The sequence below is a fragment of the Arachis ipaensis genome, chromosome B5 (assembly GCF_059453495.1).
Source record: "Arachis ipaensis isolate K30076 ecotype BB chromosome B5, ASM5945349v1, whole genome shotgun sequence".
NCBI classification, from domain to species: domain Eukaryota; kingdom Viridiplantae; phylum Streptophyta; class Magnoliopsida; order Fabales; family Fabaceae; genus Arachis; species Arachis ipaensis.
The window spans coordinates 106308194-106333543 of record NC_142440.1 but is presented as its reverse complement, the minus strand read 5'-3'; positions in this window follow the sequence as shown (position 1 = coordinate 106333543).

Here is a 25350-nt window from a genome sequence, read left to right as displayed (position 1 = left end):
GAAAATCCTAAGAGAGAGTGCAAGGCCATAACCATGACCAACATGGGCAAACCTGGAGAGAGTGAGAAGGACGTGAGACCCAGTGAGAAAAGCCTCATGGAACGTCCTCTGGACAGAAATGAGTTTCCCTTTGAGGAACCAAAGGAATCTGAGGCTCATACAGAGATCATAGAGATTCCATTGAACTTCCTTCTGCCATTCATGAGCTCTGATGAATATTCTTCCTTTGAAGAGGATGAAGACATCACTGAAGAGCAAGTTGCTAAATATCTAGGAGCAATCATGAAACTGAATGCCAAGTTATTTGGTACTAAGACTTGGGAGGATGAACTCCCTTGTTCACCAATGAAATGAATGCATTAATGAGGCAGACATTACCTCAGAAGAAACCGGATCCCGGAAAATTCTTCATACCTTGTACCATAGGCACCATGACCTTTGAGAAGGCTCTATGTGACCTGGGATCAGGGATAAACCTCATGCCACTTTTTGTAATGGAGAAAATGGGAATCTTTGAGGTACAAGCTGCAAGAATCTCACTAGAGATGGCAGACAAATCAATGAAATAGGCTTATGGACTAGTAGAGGATGTGCTAGTAAAGGTTGAAGGCCTTTACATCCTTGCTGATTTCATAATCCTAGACACTGGGAAGGATGAGGATGAATCCATCATCCTTGGCAGACCCTTCCTAGCCACAACAAAAGCTGTGATTGATGTTAACAGAGGAGAGTTGGTCCTTAAGTTGAGTGAGGACTACCTTGTATTCAAAACTCAATGTTCTCCTTCTGTAACCATGGAGAGGAAGCATGAAAAGCTTCTCTCAATACAGAGTCAAACAAAATTCCCACATTCAAACTCTAAGTTTGGTGTTGGGGGGCCACAACCAAACTCTAAGTTTGGTGTTGAGTGGCCCCAACCCTGCTCTGATTATCTGTGAGGCTCCATGAGAGCTCACTGTCAAGCTATTGACATTAAAGAAGCGCTTATTGGGAGGCAACCCAATGTTATTTAATTATATCTATTTATTTTCTATTGTTATTTTATGTTTTCTTTAGGTTGATGATCATGTGAAGTCACAAAAACAATTGAAAAATTAAAAACAGAATGAAAAAGAGCATTAAAAACAGCTCACCCTGGAGGAAGAGCTTGCTAGTGTTTAAACGCCAGTAAGAGTAGCAGAATGGGCGTTAAACGCCCAGTTTGGCACCATTCTGGGTGTTTAACGCCAGAAATGGGCACCAGACTGGCGTTTAATGCCAGAAACAAGCACCAGACTGGCTTTTAACGCCAGAACAGGGCACCAAGTTGCCGTTAAACGCCAAGAAAGGGAGAAAAGCTGGCGTTAAATGCCAGAAACAAGCAGCAACCTGGCGTTTAACGCCAGAATTGCACTCTAAGGGCGTTTTGCATGCCTAAATGGAGCAGGGATGCTAAGTCCTTGACCCCTCAGGATCTGTGGACCCCACAGGATCCCCACCTACCCCACATCTTCTTCTCTCCTCTTCACACCTTTTCATAACTCTCTTCCCCAAATACCCTTCACCAATCACCTTCATATCTCTTCCCAAATACCCTTCACCAATCACCTCATTCACTTTTCCCCAAAACACCACCTACCTTCAAATTCAAAACTCTTTTCCCCCCAAACCCAACCCCAAATACGCGAACCTAACCCTCCCCCCACTCCTATATATACCCCTCATCACTCCTTCAATTTCACACATCACAAACACCTTATACCCCCTTGGCCAAACTCACCCTCACCCTCCATCTCCTCCATTTTCTTCTTCTTCTCCTTCATTCTTTCTTCTTTGCTCGAGGATGAGCAAACATTTTAAGTTTGGTGTGGTAAAAGTATTGCTTTTTGTTTTTTTATAACCATTTATGGTACCTATGGCCGGAGAAACCTCTAGAAAGAGGAAAGGGAAGGCAAAAGCTTTCACCTCCGAGTCATGGGCGATGGAAAGATTCATCTCAAAGGTCCAACAAGACCACTTCTATGAAGTTGTGGCAAAGAAGAAGGTGATCTCTGAGGTCCCTTTCAAGCTCAAAAGGAGTGAGTATTCGGAGATCCGACATGAGATTAGACGAAGAGAATGGGAAGTTCTCTCCAATCCTATTCAACAAGTCAGAATCTTAATGGTTCAAGAGTTCTATGCAAACACATGGATCACTAAGAACCATGATCAAAGTATGAACCCGAATCCAAAGAATTGGCTTACAATGGTTCGGGGGAAATACTTAGATTTAAGTCCGGAAAATGTAAGGTTGGCGTTCAACTTGCCAATGATGCAAGAAAATGCACGCCCGTACACTAGAAGGATCAACTTTGATCAAAGGTTGGACCAAGTCCTCATGGACATATGTGTGAAAGGAGCTCAATGGAAAAGAGACTCAAGAGGCAACCCGGTTCAATTAAGAAGACCGGACCTTAAGCCTGTGGCTAGAGGATGGTTGGAGTTCATCCAATGCTCTATCATTCCTACTAGCAACCGATCCGAAGTAACTGTGGATCGGGCCATCATGATCCATAGTATCATGATTGGGGAGGAAGTCGAAGTTCATGAGATTATACCTCAAGAACTCTACAAGGTGGCTGACAAGCCCATCACTAAAAAGAGGATGGAACAAACAAGAGAGCCCACTCATGGACCTCAACAAGAGCATGAGGAAATTCCTCATCATGAAATCCCTGAGATGCCTCAAGGGATGCACTTTTCTCCATAAAACTTTTGGGAGCAAATTAACACCTCCCTAGGAGAATTAAGTTCCAACATGGGACAACTAAGGGTGGAGCACCAAGAGCACTCTATCATTCTCCATGAGATTAGAGAAGATCAAAGAGCTATGAGGGAGGAGCAACAAAGGCAAGGAAGAGACATAGATGAGCTCAAGAGCACCATTGGTTCTTCAAGAGTAAGAAGACGCCACCCCCACTAAGGTGGACCCGTTCCTTAATCTCCTTGTCTATTTATTTTTTTCGTTCTCTATGCTTTATGTTTATTTATGTTTGTGTCTTTATTACATGATCATTAGTGTCTAGTGTCTATGCCTTAAAGCTATGAATGTCCTATGAATCCATCACCTTTCTTAAATAAAAAATGTTCTAAATGCAAAAGAACAAGAAGTACATGAATTTTAAATTCATCCTTGAGATTAGTTTAATTATTTTGATGTGGTGACAATACTTTTTGTTTTCTGAATGAATGCTTGAACAGTGCATATTTTTTACTTTGTTGTTTATGAATGTCAAAATTGTTGGCTCTTGAAAGAATAATGAAAAAGGAGAAATGTTATTGATAATCTGAAAAATCATAAAATTGATTCTTGAAGCAAGAAAAAGCAGTGAAAAACAAGGCTTGCGAAAAAAAATGGCGAAAATAAAAAAAGAAAAGAAAAATAAAGAAAAAGAAAAAGCAAGCAGAAAAAGCCAATAGCCCTTTAAACCAAAAGGCAAGAGCAAAATAAAAAGGATCCAAGGCTTTGAGCATCAGTGGATAGGAGGGCCCACAAGAATAAAATCCTGGCCTAAGCGGCTAAACCAAGCTGTCCCTAACCATGTGCTTATGGCGTGAAGGTGTAAAGTGAAGAGCTTGAGACTGAGCGGTTAAAGTCGTGATCCAAAGCAAAAAGAGTGTGCTTAAGAACCCTGGATACCTCTAATTGGGGACTCTAGCAAAGCTGAGTCACAATCTGAAAAGGTTCACCCAGTTATGTGTCTGTGGCATTTATGTATCTAGTGGTAATACTGGAAAACAAAGTGCTTAGGGCCACGGCCAAGACTCATAAAGTAGCTGTGTTCAAGAATCAACATACTGAACTAGGAGAATCAATAACACTATCCAAATTCTGAGTTCCTATAGATGCCAATTATTCTGAACTTCAAAGGATAAAGTGAGATGCCAAAACTATTCAGAGGCAAAAAGCTACTAGTCCCGCTCATCTAATTGGAGCTAAGTTTCATTGATATTTTGGAATTTATAGTATATTCTCTTCTTTTTATCCTAATTGATTCTCAGTTACTTGGGGACAAGCAACAATTAAGTTTGGTGTTGTGATGAGCGGATAATTTATACGCTTTTGAGCATTATTTTTAGGTAGTTTTTAGTATGATTTAGTTAGTTTTTACTAAGTTTTTATTAGTTTTTATGCAAAATTCACATTTCTGGATTTTACTATGAGTTTGTGTCTTTTTCTGTGATTTCAGGTATTTTCTGGCTGAAATTGAGGGACCTGAGCAAAAATCTGATTCAGAGGCTGAAAAAGGACTACATATGCTGTTGGATTCTGACCACCCTGCACTCGAAATGGATTTTCTGGAGCTACAGAAACCCAATTAGCACACTCTCAATTGCGTTGGAAAGTAGACATCCTGGGATTTCCAGCAATATATAATAGTCCATACTTTGCTCTAGTTTTGATAACGAAAACTGGCGTTTGAACGCCCATTTTCTACCATATTCTGGCGTTAAACGCCAGAACTGGCATAAAAGCTGGAGTTAAACGCCCAAACTGGCACCAAAGCTGGCGTTTAACTCCAAGAAAAGTCTCTACATGTGAAAGCTTCAATGCTCAGCCCAAGCACACACCAAGTGGGCCCGGAAGTGGATTTTTGCATCATTTACTCATTTCTGTTAACCCTAGCTACTAGTTTAGTATAAAAACTACTTTTAGAGATTTATTTTAGGTCTTTTGGACCATCTTTGATCAGTTTTATGCTATCATAGATCATATTGTACATGTTTCGAGGCTGGCCATTCGGCCATGCCTGGACCTTCATTACTTATGTATTTTCAACGGTGGAGTTTCAACACCCCATAGATTAAGGTGTGGAGCTCTGCTGTTCTTCATGAATTAATGCAAAGTACTATTGTTTTTCTATTCAATTCAAGCTTATTCTTATTCCAAGATATTCACTCGCACTTCAACATGATGAATGTGATGATCCATGACACTCATCATCATTCTCACCTATGAACACGTGCCTGACAACCACTTCCATTCTATCTGCAATAGCTTGAGTGTGTATCTCTTAGCCTCCATTCCGAAAGATCGGAGTCTTCATGGTATAAGCTAGAATCAATTGGCAACATTCTTGAGATCCGGAAAGTCTAAACCTTGTCTGTGGTATTCCGAGTAGGATCTGGGATGGGATGACTATGACGAGTTTCAAACTCGCGAGTGTTGGGCGTAGTGACAGACGCAAAAGGATCAATGGATCCTATTCCAACATGAGTGAGAACCGACAGATGATTAGCCATGCGGTGACAGTGCATTTGGACCATTTTCACTGAGAGGACGGATGGTAACCATTGACAACGGTGATCCCCCAACATACAGCTTGTCATGGAAAGGAGTATGAATGATTGAATGAAGGCAGTAGGAAAGCAGAGATTCAGAAGGAGCAAAGCATCTCCATACGCTTATCTGAAATTCTCATCAATGAATTACATAAGTATCTCTATCTTATTTTATGTTCTAATTATATTTTAATTATCAAAACTTCATAACCATTTGAAATCTGTCTGACTGAGATTTACAAGATGACCATAGCTTGCTTCAAGCCGACGATCTCTGTGGGATCGACCCTTACTCACGTAAAGTTTATTACTTGGATGACCCAGTGCACTTGCTGGTTAGTTGTGCGGAGTTGTGAAAAGGAGTTGAGATTACAATCATATGTACCATGTTTTTGGCGCCGTTAAGATCACAATTTCGTGCACCAGTGCACACCAAAGTGTGCGAATGCTCTTAGCAGTAGGTGTAACACCCTAACTTTTAGCACCTCATGATCGCATGAAAAGTTCGAGTGTCACCTACCTCTACTCCTTTAATTTGATACTATATTTATTTAGTATTGAGCCTTTGCGAATACGAATCGAAATCCTTAATTAAGAAAACGGAAAGTTTTTTACTTTTTATCACTTAAACACAAAGATATATATTCACATATCATTATATACATAGACTTATTTCAAGATTCTCAAAATACAAGTCCTATCCCTTCTAAGAAATATAAACAATAAACGACGAGGGAAAAATAAAATCTAACAACTCAACTTGTAAACATAATCTTCTATGCTTCTGTATCTCCGCACTAAACTTTTGCACCTGTAGCTGAAAGGGGTGGAAATTGGAGGGGTAAGAACTGGGGAGTTCTTAGTAGGATCGAGATTAGAAGTTTAGTTCATTTTATATATACTTGGTCAGCAATAACAGTCAACAAGGTACCATCCAATTCAATAATTACAGAATATAGAATCCAATTACAAGCACATACACAATCATAGAAAATACACTCACAAACAAATATGCGCAAATAAGTATGATGCATGTCTATCCCTAGTGTAGGTAATGAGCTCATCTGTCGGTTTCGACCCGCTCCTGACATAACTCAGCAACCTTTGTATGAGTTTGGTTTCCAGTGCCATAACTTCTGTAAGTAACCTCTGTCGTATAGGTGCGATCATCCTCTGGATTGGCCGATGTATCTCTGGAAGCAAATCTCGGTGGACTCACCACCATATCTCTGCTTATTTTTAGCAGGTACACAATCATCTCAGCTCGTTCTCAATGCTAAATAATACTTCTACTTATCTCTTTTTTGCTTCATTCTTTCTTTTGTATCTTTTATTGCTGCTCTCTGCTCTCATGTGGCAGAGGTTCTTTAGATTTTTTTAATCTTTTCTTTTCTTTTCCTTGTTTTAATACCAGAAATCATCTTCACACTCTTCCCTCATCTCTCCCTAGATGTTTTATGAAGAGTGAATCATAAGATTCTCAACTTAGGTTCGTCTTTCTACAGCTTTTAAGTAAGTTACTGTTTAACTCTTCTATTATTTTATAGTACAAATTACTAATGTATAATATATTTTAAAAATACATTGATAACAATCTTAATAAATTAATAACAATAATAATAATAATTTTCTTTGTTACTCAAAACTTATAACTTAGGCTTTATTATTAAACTTTTATAAATTATTTTGAATCTTTGAGCTTTCTAAAATATTTATATTTTTACTCCAACATATTTTATAATTTATTAAAATACTCTTACATATAGTATAATTACCAAAATAACCTTGTATCTTTTATAAAATACCCATTTTACCCCTGAACTTCTTAATTATTACCCAAAATACCCCAAAACGTATATAATTACAAAACTAACATCAATTTCTTATTAAATTACTATTTCGATCTCAAATATAAATCCTATTTTCTCTGATTATAACTTTACCAAAGGACTGAATCTCATTTTTAAAATTTTTCAAGTTTTCAGCCCGTTTTTAAGCTTTACTATTACCGAATTTTCGCCGCTTTTCATCTAATCTCTCGGCCATCAAACCCCATCCGTTTTAATCAATGATTTTCATTCACAACAACCCCAAAATCATTAAAATAACCCCAACTGGGCTGGTCTTTGTGGCCAAACCACAATTCACAAGAGTGAGAGTGTGAATAGTAACTTTCTTCCTCCCTTCTCTCACCAAGCAGCATCGCCCCTTTCACTGATTTGGCTCATTAATGAGTTTATATATGTTGGGCCTTGTGTTAGGTTTGGGTCCGGTCCAATTCGTTAGCGTTTAAGATCTGTTTAGTCCACTTTGGACCAAAACCTTTAGAATTGGTGCCCGATTTTTCAATTTTAAATTATTTTTTTCCCTTCAAAATAATAAATTAAATTTTCAAAATCTTATCTTTTTCAAAACATGGTAGCGGACAGACTAGAGCCGGTACTGCCGGCTTAAGTACCGGTACACATTTTTAAAAAAATCTTTTGCAAAAGATACATTTTCCAACTCAGAAAAATTTATTGAATTCAAATTTCACCTTTATATTTTAAAAAGCATATTTATATTTTTGAACCTATTTCGGACAATTAAATTATTATTTTATTAAAACGGTTATTTCGGTTCTTACATTCTCCCCTCCTAATTAGGAATTTTGTCCCCAGAATTCGAATCGCGTGATATATCATCTAGGAAACGTTCTACTATTAATGTTGTCAACCCAACAAGTCATCAAAGCATCTTGTTCATGATAGTTCTACCGTGTCGATGTTTCCTCTCGCCTTCCACTGCGTCACTCTGATTATCGTCATTAAGAATCCAAAATTTTTCCTTAAACAAAATACTGATTTTGTAACATTTTCCAAAACCTTCAAAACAAGTTCAATCTAAACCAGTTCAATGCTAAAGCTTTTTCAAAAGACTCAAAAATCATTTATTCTTAAATCAATCACTTTAAATCATGATTTCCTTAAATTCATTAAAATCCTTAAATCATAGCTTTTCAATTTAAATTCCTTTTGATAAAATAAATTACAAACCAAATTCTCAAACTAACAAAATCATTTAAACCAAAAGTTCCGACCTAATTTCAAAGCCATACCGGTTAGAAATTGAAAATCATAATTGAAACCGTAAAAGCATCAGTCGGTCCTTCTGATGATACGTCCTCATTCTGTAGCTGCATCAGTTGGCACTTCCCCTGCCGCCAATGCTGAGCCTCACTAACCAACTGACATGCCGCAAACTCTAAGAACTATTTTCGGAATATGTTGAGCTTGTATCGCAATGGCTAGGTTAGTCATCCTCACTATCTCTCCATTAACGTGATGGACCTCTTCTGCGAGTTGCCATTCGGGGTCATGTCTACACTAAACAATCGAGATTGAGTATTGAGTTCTTAACAAAAAAAACTTAGTTAGAAACTAAGAGCTCGACGAGAGCTTTGCGTGTCTGTAAATTGCTCGTCAATCGGAGCTCCGTAGCTCAAGTTACAAGCAAAAGAGTGAGAGTGTGAATAGTAACCTTCTTCCTCCCTTCTCTCACCCAGCAGCAGCGCCCCTTTCTCTTATTTTTCGGGTGGAATAAGCTGATTTGGCTCATTGATGGGTTTATATATGTTGGGCTTTGGGTCAGGTTTGGACCTGGTCCAACCCCTTAGCGTTTAAAGTCCGTTTAGTCTACTTTGGACCAAAACCTTTAGAATTAGTGCTCGATTTTTTAATTTTAAATTATTTTTATCCTTTCAAAACAATAAATTAAATTTTTAAAATCTTATCTTTCTCAAAACACGGTACCGGATAGATTAGAGCCGGTACTGCCAGCTTAAGCACCGGTACACATTTTTACAAAAATCTTTCGCAAAAGATGCATTTTCCAACTCAGAAAAATTCAATGAATTCAAATTTCACCTTTATATTTTAAAAAGAATATTTTTATATTTTTAAACATATTTCAGGTAATTAAATTATTATTTTATTAAAGCAGTTATTTCGGTTCTTACATTACGTATAAGGGGTCAACAAATGTCTCTATAATAATAAATTATATCTCATAAATATCATTTTCATTCTCAACAATAATTCATAGCTCATCTCCTAGTTCTTAATTATTAATTCACATAATCAATTATCTCATATATCATTTTCGATATTACATTACTCTCTTAATTGCCTCATATACCACTTTCATCATTTTCATCAAATACCATCTTCTCCAACCGCATATTACCTTCTAAAAATCTTTCTTCATCTCCAAGTTACCACATTTTTCTAGCTTCATCTTATTACTAGACATACCACTCAGGTGTAGGGGCTAAAAGAGTAAAAATAGAGGTTTAGAGGTTCAAAATTAAGCTTTAAAACACAAAATTCATGTTTACTGAAACAAGGGTCACGCGTACGCGTGCAAATTTCTATCCTCGCGTATGTGAGATGACCAACCCGAATAGGTTGGTCACGTCGCGTTCATGTGGTCGCGTACGCAACCCTTTAAAACACACTGCTCGCATTACGCAAGCTATGCAGAACCGCAAAAGTGCTGAATGTTGCAGAATTTTCAATTTTGCACTCAAAATTTCCGACGAACATAAATTTTTTTATTCTAAAATATTTTTTATCCGTTCTTCAAAAGGCGTAAACTTCACAGATATAATTTTCATATGAAATATATTTTAAACAATTTGGAAGTCCGAAAGCCGAGTTATGACTCGCCGAAGTTCAACCAAAAATCAAATTTTTCACAAAATCCTCAAACATCTATTTTCTTAAAAACATAACTCATACCCATATTCACACAACAATATCCTGCTCGAAAACACACCAAATCACAGCAACACAGGCCCACATTCTACCACAATCAACCTTACCTCAATGAAAATTACTTCAACCTAGGACTCTCAATTATACCAATACAATTACAAGTTATTCAAAACTCATATATCCTTAGTCATCATTACCATTCATCATCAACCAAGACATCATTCATCAATCATTTTTCATCAACATAACCCACATTTTCATCATAAATTATTAATCCCATTGGTGCATGATGGAAGTTAGGCCAATCAAGATATTGTAATGTAAGAACAGCGTTGTGAGTATAGCCCTTAACCAGCTAAAATCCACCTCACCAATTTAGAAAGGTGTCACAAAATTTAGAATAAAAATATTGGGAGTATGAGTCCCAGGTCGTCTCCCAATGAGTTGCAAGGAAGGATGCTATTTTATTAATTAGGGGTTTCCAAGAGAGTTTAAGAGTTGAATAATGAGCAATTAAATAATTGTAAATTGAAGCAATAAAAACTAAGAATGATTATTAATATTCTAGATAAAAATCCTTGACTAGGGGAATGATTAATTGGAAGTTCTATCCTTGTTGGGATCTCTTAAGTGTAGTATCAAAAAGGTTGTTGTTTTCACTTAGTTAACCCTTACTAAATAAAGGAAAGTCAAGTGATTGAGCTAACTCTTATTCGTAAATCCTAGTCCTCTCCCTTGGGAAGGTCTAACATTAGTAAATACAGAACTAGCCAACAACTTCCAGTTTAATCAGCACTTAAGCCTTCCAACTCAAGTGTCTCCTTTTAATCAATCCCCTTGTCAAGTATGGAATCTACTCCATTGACATGAATATAGCGCTCATAAAAATATAAGAAGAAGACATGAAAAAATAGGAATTCAAAATTAATTAAAAATAAAAGTAATCCTTTGCATCAACAATCCATGAAAATAATCCAATTACCATTCTAAACAAGAATTAAGAATATGGAATAAATAAAAGAGTAAGTAAGGAAACAAACTAGAATAGTATCTTCAACAAAGGTAATGACTCTTCAATATCCAAAAGCAAAAGCAATAAATTAATAAACTATGAATGTAAAGAGAACCTAGAGGAAGTATAATTTCTCTCTAGATTCAGATCTAAAAACCTAAAACTATCCTAATGAGAATATGTCAATATGTATCTCGCTGTGTGTTGAGTCTCTGCATGTTCCCTGGTTTTATTCTATGTTTCTGGGCCAAAAACTGGGTCAAAAGGCGGCCCAAAATCGCCCCCAGCATTTTCTGTTAATTCTGCAGATCGCGCAGGTCACGCGTACGCGTCAGTCACGCGTGCGCGTCATTCAGCGATTTTTCTTGTCACGCGTACGCATCGTCCACATGTGCGCGTCATTCGTTCAGACTCCAATCCGCGTGTACGCGTCAGGCACGCGCACGTGTCGCTGCAATTTTCTCCATGTCGCGCGCACGCGTGAGCCATGCGTGCGCGTCAATGCTCGTTGGTCATCTCCTTAGTTTCTTGTGGTCCTTCCATTTTTGCAAGCTTCCTCTCCATTTTTTAAGCCATTCCTGCCCTATAAAGCCTGAAACACTTAACACATGGATCACGGCATCGAATGGTATAAAAGAGAATTAAAATGCCCAAGTTAAAGATCTCTAGAAAGCAAGTTTTCAACCATAGAACAAAACTAGGAAGGGATTATAAAATCATGCAATTAGTATGAATAAGTGGGTGAATATTTGATGAAACCACTCAATTAAACACAAGATAAACCATAAAATAGTGGTTTATCAAGCTCCCCACACTTAAACATTAGCATGTCCTCATGCTTAGCTTAAGGAGATAAAATAAATGAGTAGGGAAAAGTAAGACTCATGCAATGCATTGCAATGCAACCTATGAATGTGACTATATGATAAAATGATTTTTACCTACTTAGTTAAAAATAAATAAGTTCTTCAAGACAAAAATAAATCAAATTCCACTAATCCAAATTATACAGTAAAAAACAAGTAAACTTGTAGGATGACAGCTCATGAAAGCAGGGAACATAGAATTAAGCATTGAACCTTCACTGATGGTGTATGTGCACTCTAGTCACTCTAGTGTATAGGGTAATTCACTCTACTCTTCTCTAATTATGCTTTCTAAACCTTGTTCTTCACCTAACCAATCAACAAGTATTTAATGTACCAATGTAAACATCATGAGGTCTTTTCAAGGTTGTAATGGGGCCAAGGTAAAGGTGAGAGTATATATATGGCTAAGTGAGCTATTAATTGAATCCTTGATTAACCTAAGCTCTTACCTATACATACTCTATATTCTTCTTAAATCATGCCTAGCTACCCAAAATTTTCCCACTTTTGTATTACATACTCATGCATAAACTTTTCTCTTAACTTGTATCACATATGCATTGATTTTTATTGAACTTAACTTTGGGGTAATTTTGTCCCCTTATTCATTTATCTAATTACTTATTTATTTGAATATTTTTTTATTTTTTTTAAATAAAAGCAAACATAACTTATCAATGAATATGGATTTTATAATTTTTCTAGTTTCACATGAGTAGGTACCCAAATTCCCAATATTTTATCGATTGTAAAAACATAACACATTCCTTTGTTAACCCATGTTCCCACAGTTTCCCACACTTAATTGACACACAATCTCTATCTTAAGCTAACCAAAGATTCAATTTGGATTTTTACTTGTTTTTCCGCTTAAGGCTAGTGATGTGGTAAAATATAGAACAAAGAGAATTTAAAAGGCTCAAATTGGCTAACAAAGGTGATTGAAAGGGTAGGCTATTTGGGATAAGTGAGTTAATAATCAATTAATGGCCTCAATCATATGCATGCATATAACACATTAAATAGTGGACATATAGGATGGAACAAAATATAGATTACAATCATAGAGAAGCAAACACACAAGAATAAAATTTTATGGTTATATAATGTAACCATGTAATTAAGCTCAAATATCACAGGTTGTGTGTTCTAGCTTTTAACTATGTTCCAAATACAACTTCCAAATAAGTTTAACACAAGAGTTTTGATTTAAATTAGTGAAATTTTTTCAAAAATAGGGTCTTAAAAAGAAACTTATTAATTTTCAACTAATTAGAACATGTATGCAAATAACCTATTACTATGCAATTTATCCTATCCTAAACAAAATAAAAATAAATAAATATCTATTCTATTAGTGTTAAGGAAGAGAAATTACCTCCGGCAGTCAGGTACTGCTCGACCTCCCCACACTTAAAGCTTGGTACCGTCCTCGGTGCCATCAGTCAGGAACAATGGGGGGCTGGTAGCAGCATCTTCACAATCGGGACTGTCATGGCTCTCTGTGCTGATAAATGAAGTGGAGTCCGGGGTTTCTGGTTCTTCTTCAGGTGGGTGGTTACCAACAAGCAGCTCCTTGAGGTATGTAAATTGGTGCTTGTTACGACGCTCTCTTTGCTTTCCTTTCTGGTCAAGCCGGTCTAGCCTCTCAAGTATCTGATGGAGCAGTTGGTTTGTTGAAGGTGCTTGTGATGTGGAAGCAGAAGGAATATCTTTGGCCGGTTCTGTAGGCCGGCTAGCAGTGGCTACTGGAGGTCTGATATATTTCCTGTTAGGGACTATCTGATCATCCCGTGGGATCATGGCCTTGGTGTCCCCAGCTCTGTAGGATACTCCGGCTGCTGAGACTAGATCTGAAACCAAGGCGGGAAAAGGTAGGTTGCCCGCAATCTGTACATGTCCTATAGCATGCCGAATGTGTCTTGGTAAATTGAGGTGCCGGTCTGTAAGGATACACCAGAGTAGAACAGCCATGTCTGCAGTGAAGGAGGACTCGTGAGTGCTCGGAAAGACGTAATGGGACATAATCTGTGCCCATACTCGAGCCTCCAAGGTGAGTGCTGAAGCCAATATGCTCTTAGGTCGAGATCGATGGTATCCATAGATCCATCTGCTGCCAGGTTGTGCTATAACTCTGAGAACAGCGTCCCAGTCAAATTGATATGTCTGGCGCTTGAATGAGGCTTTTTGGAATGCGTCCAATTCTTCTGGTGCAGGGGGAAGATATAAAGCTCTTTGAATGGCCTCTTCAATAATGGGAACTTGCTTTTGACAGACATAGACAGAGGGCATGGTTGGCATGTGAAAAGTGCAGTAGAATTCAACTACCCATGAGAGGTTAACCTGCCGTGGCTGTCTCCATAGGAATCCCCATTGTCTTCGCTCAATGCGGGGCTCAACAAATTCAATAATGTGGGTCGGAAGAATGAGAAGGTGCTCATTGTTATAATTCCTCTCGGCCAAGATGGGGAACATCTGCTCACAGTAGCGGTTAGTGAACCGCGCAGTGTCCTTTGTTGGAAAAGCTTTCTCTTTTTCATCGACCTTGATGATCCTCTTAATTCGCTTTGTTGAGGGCTTTACTGCTGTTGAAGATGGCTCTGCCACTAATGCTCTTTTTATTCCTTTCCTCGCCGGTTGTTTGGGAGTAGCTTTCTCTTTACCCTTCTTGGTGGCCATCCTGAAAAGGGAAAAAGTAAGTACATGGAAAGGTAAGGGTTCGAGCAAGGAAGAGGATGGTATAGGTGATAATCAATGCACGGTAAAGAGGGATGTCGTTAACACATGGTCATGACTACATGTGAAAAGTTCATCAATGGAAATATAGCAAGTGCATGTGATGGCAAGTAGATGCAAGATGTTTATCGGCATGCCGGCAAAGGCATGAGTCACATAGATCAAGCATTAAATGTCCAAGTTTGATTATCAACTCTTTCAAACTAACAATTTGTTTGTATTGATAATTATATTTAATCAATAAAATATAAAAGGGGTTTTGTGAAAAATAACAGGCATTTAGAGTAGTAGAATAGAATAATTTAAAATAATGTGGAATACCATACGGGCTTTTTCACAAACACATAGCATGCATGATAAAGTTGTTATGGAAAGTATTAAATTGAATATGCAAACAACCCTTTAAGAACTAATATTAATTGTCAAACAATTCCTTAATATACCCACAAGAAAAATATAGAAGAAAATAATCATCCAATTAAATTTCTAACACCAATTAAAGGAATAAAAAGAAAAAGAAAGAAAAAGAAAATATAGATAATGAAAGTAAAAAGAAAAAAAGAACATAAATAAAAATAATGGAAAAGTGAAAAGTGAAGAAAGAAAGAAAAGAAACTTGATAATGGATGTGAAAAATAAGGGGGAAAGGTAAAAAAAAAATAAGAAGGAATAAAGAAGGGAGAAGGGAGAAGAAAGAAATAAGAAGGGAAAAGAAAATATTTGGATTTGGGTAAGAAAAAATAAGATATCTAGTGCTGATTTGGATAAGTTGTGCCTCGCATGTGACGCAGACGCGTGGGGCATGTGTTCGCGTGGTTTGTGATAATTTCAGGTGATGCGGACGCGTGGGTCACGCGCACGCGTGACCTTATTTGTGCTATTGGCGCGAGTGAAGCCTCGCGTACGCACAACTCTCTGTTTTATACGCACATTGCCAAAATTTTGGGTGACGCTTGCGCGTGGGTGATGCGCACGCATGAATGGCCATATTTTGAAAAACGACGCGGCCGCGTGGGGCACACGTTCGCATGGTAGGGCTTGTGCTTCCAGCACCATTCTAGCCCCACTCCATCATAACTTGCTGCCATATACCCATTTACGTCGAGTTCGCAGGGTCACGCGTGCGCGTGGGTGACCCGCTCGCGTGGAAGGCTTTTTTGCAATTTGACGCGGACGCGTTAGGGACGCGTACGCGTGGGCGTATTTTGTGCCTTAGTCACGCCTTCAGCCACGCTCCCGCGTAACTCTCTGCTTCTTTTCTTCTTATTGCAAAAGCACCTATGAAGCGGACGCGTCAGCGACGCTTGCGCGTCGCGTGCTTGCTTTTTTTTTTTTTTTATATATGCAGAATGCAAATGCAGGCTATATGCAACTATATGTAGAGATTATGAGAAGAGTCATTAACAGAAACAAAAATAGAATAAAGTAAAATAAAACTAAGACTGAAACGGAATGATCATACCATGGTGGATTGTCTCCCACCTAGCACTTTGCTTTTACGTCCTTAAGTTGGACAGTCTTCAGGCTCATTCTGCTTCTGTTGGTGGGTCTTCCAAGAGGAAAACCTCTAGCTCTTTGTGATCCTTCATCTTTTCTCCATGATAAAGCTTTAGGCGGTGTCCATTGACCTTTTGGAATTTGGAGCAAGAAGGATGACGCAGGTAAAAAACTCCGTATGGCTCTACTTTTTCTACTCTATAGGGACCTTCCCATCTTGATCTTAGTTTGCCTAGCATAAGCCTCAGTCTGGAGTTATAAAGAAGAACTAACTCCCATTGTCTGAACTCTCTCCTTTTTATGTGCTTGTCATGGACAGCCTTCATCTTTTCCTTGTATCGCCTGGAGTTGTCATATGCTTCTAGGCGAAGGTTCTCCAGTTCTGGTAGTTGCAGCTTTATTTCAGCACCAGCTTCTTCAAAATTCATGTTGCACTTCCTTACAGCCCAGAAAGTCTTGTGTTCCACCTCTACTAGAAGGTGGCAAGCCTTTTCGTATACCAAGCGGAAGGGGCTCATCCCAATTGGTGTTTTGTATGCTGTTCTATATGCCCAGAGTGCATCTTGTAGTCTGGCACTCTAGTCTTTCCTATAAGGCTTTACTATCTTCTCCAGAATGCGTTTTATTTCTCTGTTAGACACTTCTGCTTGTCCATTGGTCTAGGGATGATAAGCTGTTGCTACTTTGTGAACAATCCCATGCTTCTTCAGTAATCCTGTTAGTCTCCTGTTACAGAAATGAGTGCCTTGGTCGCTCACGATTGCTCGTGATGATCCAAAGCTACAGATAATATGGTTTCTAGCAAAGGAAACAACAGTGTTAGCATCATCAGTACGGGTAGGAATTGCATCCATCCATTTAGAAACATAATCTATGGCTAACAGTATATAAAGGTAACCATTAGAGTTTGGAAATAGACCCATGAAGTTAATGCCCCAAACATAAAAAATTTCACAGAAAAGCATAATCTGTTGAGGCATCTCATCCCTCTTGGATATATTACCAAACCTTTGGCATGGGGAACAAGATTTACAAAATTTAGCCAAGAGTAGGCCACTAGAATCCACAGTCTAAAATTTTTCTAGCTGTTCTTTGAGGGCCAAAATGCCCTCCACTCTCAGAAGAGTGGTAGGCCTCTAAAGTGGACTGGAATTCTGTTTGAGGCACATACCTTCTAATTAATTGGTCAGCACCACACCTCCATAGATATGGGTCATCCCATATATAATATTTAGACTCGCTTTTCAGCTTGTCCCTTTGATGCTTAGTAAAATCGGGAGGGAAAGTATGGCTAACTAGATAATTAGCTACAAGTGCATACCAAGAAACTACTTCAGATACTGCATGCAAGCCATCAAATGGAAAAGCATCATTTATAGGAGTGAAGTCATCCTTAATGTACTCAAGGCGACTCAAGTGGTCTGCCACTAACTTCTGGTTACCACTCCTATCCTTAATTTCTAAATCAAATTCTTGCAGTAGCAGTATCCAACGGATCAACCTTAGTTTGGACTCTTTTTTAGCTAATAAATATTTTAGAGCTACATGGTCCGAGTACACTACTACCTTAGTACCAAGTAAATAGGCTCGGAATTTATCCAGAGCAAAAACAATAGCAGGAAGCTCTTTTTCAGAAGTAGTGTAATTAGACTGAGCAGCGTCTAAGGTTTTAGACGCATAAGCAATTACGAAAGGATCCTTACCTTCGCGCTGAGCCAGCGCCGCTCTTACTGCATGGTTGGAGGCATCACACATAATCTCAAATGGCTAGCTCCAGTCTGGTCCTCTCACAATCGGAGCTTGAGTCAGGGCGATCTTTAGCTTATCAAATGCTTGCATACAATCCTCACTGAACTCGAACTCAATATCTTTCTGTAGCAGTCTGGATAAAGGTAATGCTACCTTACTGAAGTCCTTAATGAATCTCCTGTAAAAACCTGCATGGCCTAGGAACGAACAGACTTTCCTCATGGAGGAGGGGTAAGGTAAACTAGAAATGACATCTACCTTTGATGGATCTACTAAAATACCAGTTTTAGAGACAACGTGTCCTAGAACAATCCTTTGTTTTACCATAAAATGACATTTTTCAAAATTCAATACAAGGATTGAATTAAGACACCTGTCTAATACTCTAGCTAAACTATCCAAGTAGAGGTCAAAAGAATCACCATATACACTAAAATCATCCATAAATACTTCCATACAGTTCTCAATAAGATCTGAGAAGATACTCATCATGCATCTTTGGAAAGTAGCAGGTGCATTACATAAGCTGAAAGGCATTCTTTTATATGCATACGTTCCAAAGGGACATATAAAAGTGGTCTTTTCCTGATCTTCAGGAGCTATATGAATTTGAAAGTAACCTGTATAACCATCTAAAAAGCAATAATGGGATTTACCTGACAGGCAATCGAGCATCTGATCAATAAATGGCAAGGGGTAGTGATCCTTGCGAGTAGCTTGGTTGAGACGCCTATAGTCAATGCAAACCCTCTATGAATTCTGCACTCTAGTTGTTAGGAGCTCTCCATGCTCATTCTTTACTGTTGTGACTCTAGACTTGTTGGGCACCACTTATACTGGACTGACCCATTCACTGTATGAGATGGGGTAAATGATATCTGCTTCAAGTAGCCTGGTCACTTCTTTCTTGACAACTTCTAAGATGGTGGGATTCGATCTTCTTTGGGGTTGACAAATCGGCTTTGAGTCCTCTTCTAAATATATTCTGTGCTCACAAACTTGAGGGTTGATGCCTACTATATCCGCCAAGCTCCACCCAATTGCTTGCTTGTGCTTTCTCAACACACTGAGCAGTTGCTCTTCCTGTTGGGAAGTGAGTTCCCTTGCAATGATAACTGGGAACTTCTGATTGTCCTCAAGGTAAGCATACTTGAGGTATGGAGGAAGGGGCTTTAATTCCAATTTCTGCTCTTGGCTGGGCTCTGGATCATCGGGGCTAGTGATAATGGTAAAGTGTCTTCATTATGTTCGGATGGTGTCCCCACACTTGGACCTTGCTCCATGTGCTTCTCTTCTACTTCTTCTTAGTGAATTTCAGCTACAGTTTCATCAATGATGTCGCACTGGAAGATAGAATGATCTTCCGGAGGGTGCTTCATAGCTTCATTTAAACTGAAACTCACAGTTCTGCCATCTATCTCAAAGGAGTAAGTTCCTGAGAATGCATCCAGCTTGAACTTCGAGGTTTTCAGGAATGGTCTTCCAAGCAGGATTGATGATGGTCTTCTTGAGTCATTAGGGTGCATTTCCAGGATATAGAAGTCAATGGAAAATATGAGCCCCTTAATTCTCACTAATACATCTTCAGCAATTTCAACTACTGTAATAATGCTTTTATCTGCTAACACAAAATGAGCTGCCGACCTTTTTAAGGGAGGGAGCCTTAAAGTATCATATATAGACAATGGCATTATACTAACACATGCTCCTAAGTCACACATGCAATTAGAAAATATTACACCTCCAATGGTATAGTTAACCATGCATGGACCTGGATCACTACATTTTTCAGGTATACCTCCCATTAAAGCAGATATAGAACTACCTAAAGGGATATTTTCTAATTCATTAATTTTCTCTTTATGAATGCATAAATCTTTCAGAAATTTTGCATATTTAGGTACTTGCTGAATAACATCAAAAAGGGGAACAGTTACCTCAACCTTTTTAAAAATTTCTACCATTTTGGGATCAAGTTCCATCTGCTTTCTGGACTTCCTTGCAAGGTGTGGAAATGGGATAGGAATGGCGCCACTTGCAGCCTCTGCATCCTTGGGTGCTCCATTCCTTGGCTGAGCTACTTCTTCTTCAACCTTGTCTTGTACTTCATCTTCCTCTTCAGCATCTTCCATTTCATCATCTTCCACGTTCACTGAGTTTTCAATTAGGGCGTGTTCTATTGGGCCTGGCTCTGCTTGATTCCTCTCTGGTAGTGTAGTTCCGGACCTCAAAGTGATGGCATTGATGCCACCCTTGGGGTTAAGTAAGGGTTGAGAAGGAATTCCACTGGAGCTTAAAGGTTGGTTGGTGGAAGTAGGTAATGAGTCTATCCGGGCGGCGAGAGCTTGTAAAGTGGCATTCAGACCGTTTAAAGTAGAGTTCAGTGTAGTCTGCATGTCTTGTTGTCCATGTGCAAGGATGCGTGAGCATCTTGTCTATCTTTTCCTAGTGAATTTGCATCTAAATTGTTGAATTTAATTAAGAATTAATTATATTTTAGCCACTATGGATGCTATTTTGAGTTTTGTACAATACTGTTTATTTTAGGTAGCATTTGGCGGAATTTGATGGAGTTTCTGCAGAGAAAGAGAAGAAGCCAAGGAGATGACCAGCGAATACCGACGCGGACGCATGGCTCATGCGACCGCGCAGAATAGAGGAGATCGCAATGACGCGATCATGTGCCTGACGCGAACGCATGGACTGGAATCTGCACAAATGACGCGAACGCGTAACATGCGCCACGTGCAGAAAAACGCTGGGGGAAATTTCTGGGCTATTTTGACCCAGTTTCCAGCCCAGAAAACACAGATTAGAAGCTGCAGTATGGACAATTCAAGTGGTCCCCATCCATCCATTGAAGATTTGATTATTTAAATTAATTCAAATTTAAATTCAAATTTTAATTCTAGGAAAAGATATTATTTTAATTTTTAGTTTTAGATATTAGATTTTTAAATTATTAGGATTAGTTATAAAAGGGGGAAGCTTTCCTTCTTTTGTAGAGGTCCTGGGGAGGATCCCATTCCATCCCAATTTACAATCCTTATTTTCTCTTTTCCATGAGCAACTAAACCTCCACTGTTAAGGTTAGGAGCTCTGTCTATTGTATGGATTGGTAATATTATTTTTCTATTTTAATTCATGTTTTGATTTATATTTCAATAATTATTTTCGTTCTTTATTTTATGAACCTGGGTGGAACGGAAGTATGACCCATGTTCTATTTGAGTTCTTGTAAAACTTGGAAAAGCTCTTTACTTGAACAATAGCTTGAAAACATATTATCCTGAATTTCTAATTGTTTGTATTTAACGGGATATGTGACATATAATCCCTTTATTTTTTGACAATTAGGATTCTTGTGGCATATAAACTAGAATTTGATCATCATCCTCTAATTGGAATCAATTGACCAAGGAATTGGCAGTTGATGAATTTTAGAGGAGACTAGGAAGGTCTAAGGAATTAGGGTTTAGTCACAAATAGTTTGCCATGAATTAAATCTTGCATGATTAAAATAGTTAATAAGAAAAGTCAATCAGGAAAATAGATAAATCTGAACCCTTAACTGCTTTCTCAACATTTTATTCCCAAATTAATCATTTCACTGTCTTCTATTTAATGCTCATTGAATATTCAACACTCTTTTCTGTTTGTCTAACTAATCCTATCAAACGCTATTGTTGCTTAGTCCATCAATCCTCGTGGGATCGACCCTTACTCACGTAAGGTATTACTTGGTACGACCCGGTGCACTTGCCAATAAGTTAGTGGGTTATAAATACCGCACCAAGTTTTTGGTGCCGTTGCTGGAGATTGACTGTGATTAACAATTATTAGTTGTTTGATTGTTTAGATTAGGCGTTTTAATTTTAATTTTAAATTTAAAAATAATAAAAAAAAACAATTTTTTTATTATTTTTCGAAAAAAGAAAAAAAATTTTTCTCTTGTTTCGCGTTAGCAATCCCCCTGTCCCGTTTTATTTTTTTACTTCATTTAACTTTTGAAAAAAAAAAAGCCTTCGTCCGTTTTTTTTAAATATACCCTTTTTTTATTTTTTATTTTTTTTCTTTTCTTTTATTCGGTTTCTGTTCATTAGTTTTTTTCTTTCCTCTTTTTATATTTTATTAGCTTTATTTTATTTCTATTTTTAATTTCTAAAATTAAGTTTGGTGTTTCCTAATTAGTTTTATTTTAATTTTTCTTATTTTAATTTTTAGAATTTTATTCTTTCTTTTTTGTTTTCTTGTTTACCACATGGTGCATTTAATCCTTTTTGGTGTTGTTTGCTAAGGAAGAATAATGGAGAGAGATCATATGGGTTACTACTCACACCCGAGTAGTGATTCATATCCTTATGAATGGGGAAACTACCCAAATTTTGGTTGGCAAGGTCAAAACCAAAGAAACCTCAGTGCTCCATGTTCCAACTATCAAGATGCACCACCTCCATATTCATATCAAGAACCACCACCTCTCTATCCGTATCATGAACCATCATCTTTCTACCCATATTAAGAGCCACTATCTCCCTATCCATACCAAGAACCATCCTCTTTTTACACTTATCAAGAACCATCACCTCCTTATTCATCTCAAATACCATCAGATCTTGAGCTTCTCATGAAAGAATGCTTACATGATATAAAGACAAGTGTCAAAAATATAGAGAAGCATATGCAGTCGATTATCAAGTACTAGGAAGAGGAACAAGCAAATTCCTTCCCAAAAGATACAATGCAAGATCCTATGGAAGAAAGTGAGGAAATCAATCAAAGGAGTTTATACTCCAGTGCATTAGAGAACTTTCTATCCTCACACATGGAAGAAGAGGAAGATGCAAAAACAAAGGAGGAAGATGCACCCACAAAGGAGGAAGATACACAACCTCCCATGCCCTTGGTAAGCAATGAAGAAGAGATTGAATTAAAAGAAAGCTACCAAGAAGAAGAGGTTGAAATTGAGGAAGCTTGCAAAGAGGTGATAGAATTCAAAGAAGAACACAGGGGAGTGGAGCTTCCAAGACCTCTCCCAAAGCCATTACCATCCAATACAACATTCAAGTGGGTAAAATTCCTACCCTTAACCTTTACTTTCTCACTTGAATATGGGCTACTGGAAACGGATGGTCAACTTAGAGCTCTTTGTGACATTAAGAGTAAGAGGAAGATGGTTAGTGGTAAGAGTTGTCAAGCAAGGTTCAACATGGTTGCATGCTCCGAATTGAAGTGCAAGAATTGGTGTAGAGCTCAATTGAATGGGTCTAGAAGGTTGTTTGGATTTCTCTGTGAGAATTCAGATCAATTGCCACCCAGTAGAAATAATGGTGATACACAAGAAGACGGGTGTAAAAGCAAAGTTTGGGACCCTGGAATTCATTCCCACAATCAACACTCTTGGGGCTTTGTCCCTTGCTTCAACTTGCTCAAAGGCGTTGTGCGCCTAGTTTGGGATCCCGGTAGCCATTGGAATTACAAATATTGGTGGAGATTCCTGGATCAGTACAAGCACAAGCCACCATGACAAGAAGCTCACAACATGTCCAACTTAAGGACTTTAACTAAAAGTGCTTAGTGGGAGACAACCCACCGTGGTATGATCGTTCTTTTTCATTCTTAGTTGTTTTTCGTAAAAGTAGTTTTCTTACTTAGTTGATTTTTATTAAGTTCTTACTAATTTTCTGATCATGCAGCTATTTTATCACAGGAACCGAACACCTCAAGCTAAAAAAAAAGAGCTAATATATATATATATATATATATATATATATATATATATATATATATATATATATATATATATATATAAAACACCCGACACGTACGCATCATCTAGGGGTGCAAAAAAAATAAGAAGTTACAGAGACTTGCGCGGGAGTGGCGCCAGAATGAAGTTTCTCGCACAAACAAGCCCACACGTTCGCGTCGTTTGTGATTTTCGTCATTCACGCGGTCGCGTCACCGACGCGATCGCGTGACCTACAAATTCGACGTAACAGAGCATTTTGGGCAGAGAGTTGTGCCAGCTTGGGGCAAGAAGTGTGCTAAACGCACAAATTTGGTCACGCGGACACGTGATTGACGCGTTCGCGTCAGTTACACATATGGCCATCCACGCGATCGCGTGCCTGACACTAACACGTCGTTATGAAGAATGCGCGACGCACGCGATCGCGTCATTGTCGCGAACGCGTAGCTTGCGCCGCCCAGTTTTCTTTTCTCTCTTATTCTCTTATCCTTTTATTTTTTTTCTTTCATTTTGACATTTGTCTCTTCTATTTTCAGTTCTTATTTGCTTGAGGACAAGCAAACCTTTAAGTTTGGTGTTGACGCTGCGCTTATAGGTTTTCTAGTACAAAAGGGAGGTGAATCATTTTCGCAAAGGAGCACAACCTGAAGAATAAAGCGACCGTTAGGATAATTAAGGTGGTTGAGTTCCTTTCATTTTTATTCTTCCCCTCTTTTTCTATGTTATGTTCCGGTTTCCTGTTATTTTGCTTTGTTTGTTGCATGATCCTTTATTAGTTAGAATCATAGGACTAGTTTAGTTTTCCTACTGCTTTAATTCTGAAAAGATGTCTCATGTATTACTCACTGAGCTTAAATAAAAAAAATATAGGAGTGATATATTGCATGAGAAAGTGGGTCTATATTGAATAATAGTCTTATTTACTTAAATGTGGTGGTATTTTCTGTGATTCTGAATGCATGACATGAATAGTGCATAATTTTTTATAGTGAAGTTTATGAATGTTAAAATTGTTGGCTCTTGAAAGAATGATGAAAAAGAAAAATGTTATTGATAATCTAAAAAATCATAAAATTGATTCTTGAAGCAAGAAAAAGCAGTGAAAAACACAAAGCTTGCGAAAAAAATATATTTCAAAAAAAAAATAAAAATAAAAAAATAAAAAAAATAATAAAAAAATAATAAAAAATAAAAAAAAATTACAAAGAGAGAAAAAGAAAAAGCAAGCAGAAAAAGCCAATAACCCTTTAAACTAAAAGACAAAGGGTAAAAAGGATCCAAGACTTTGAGCATTAACGGATAGGAGGGCCCTAAGGAATAAAATCCTGGCCTAAGCGGCTAAATCAAGCTGTCCCTAACCATGTGCTTGTGGCGTATAGGTGTCAAGTGAAAAGCTTGAGACTGAGCGGTTAAAGTCGTGGTCCAAAGCAAAAAGAGTGTGCTTAAGAACTCTGGGCACCTCTAACTAGGGACTGTAGCAAAGCTGAGTCACAATCTGAAAAGGTTCACCCAGTTATGTGTCTGTGGAATTTACGTATCCGGTGGTAATACTGGAAAAAAAATGCTTAGGGTCACAGCCAAGACTCATAAAGTAGTTGTGTTCAAGAATCAATATACTGAACTAGGAGAGTCAATAACACTATCTGAATTTTGAGTTCTTATGGATGCCAATCATTCTGA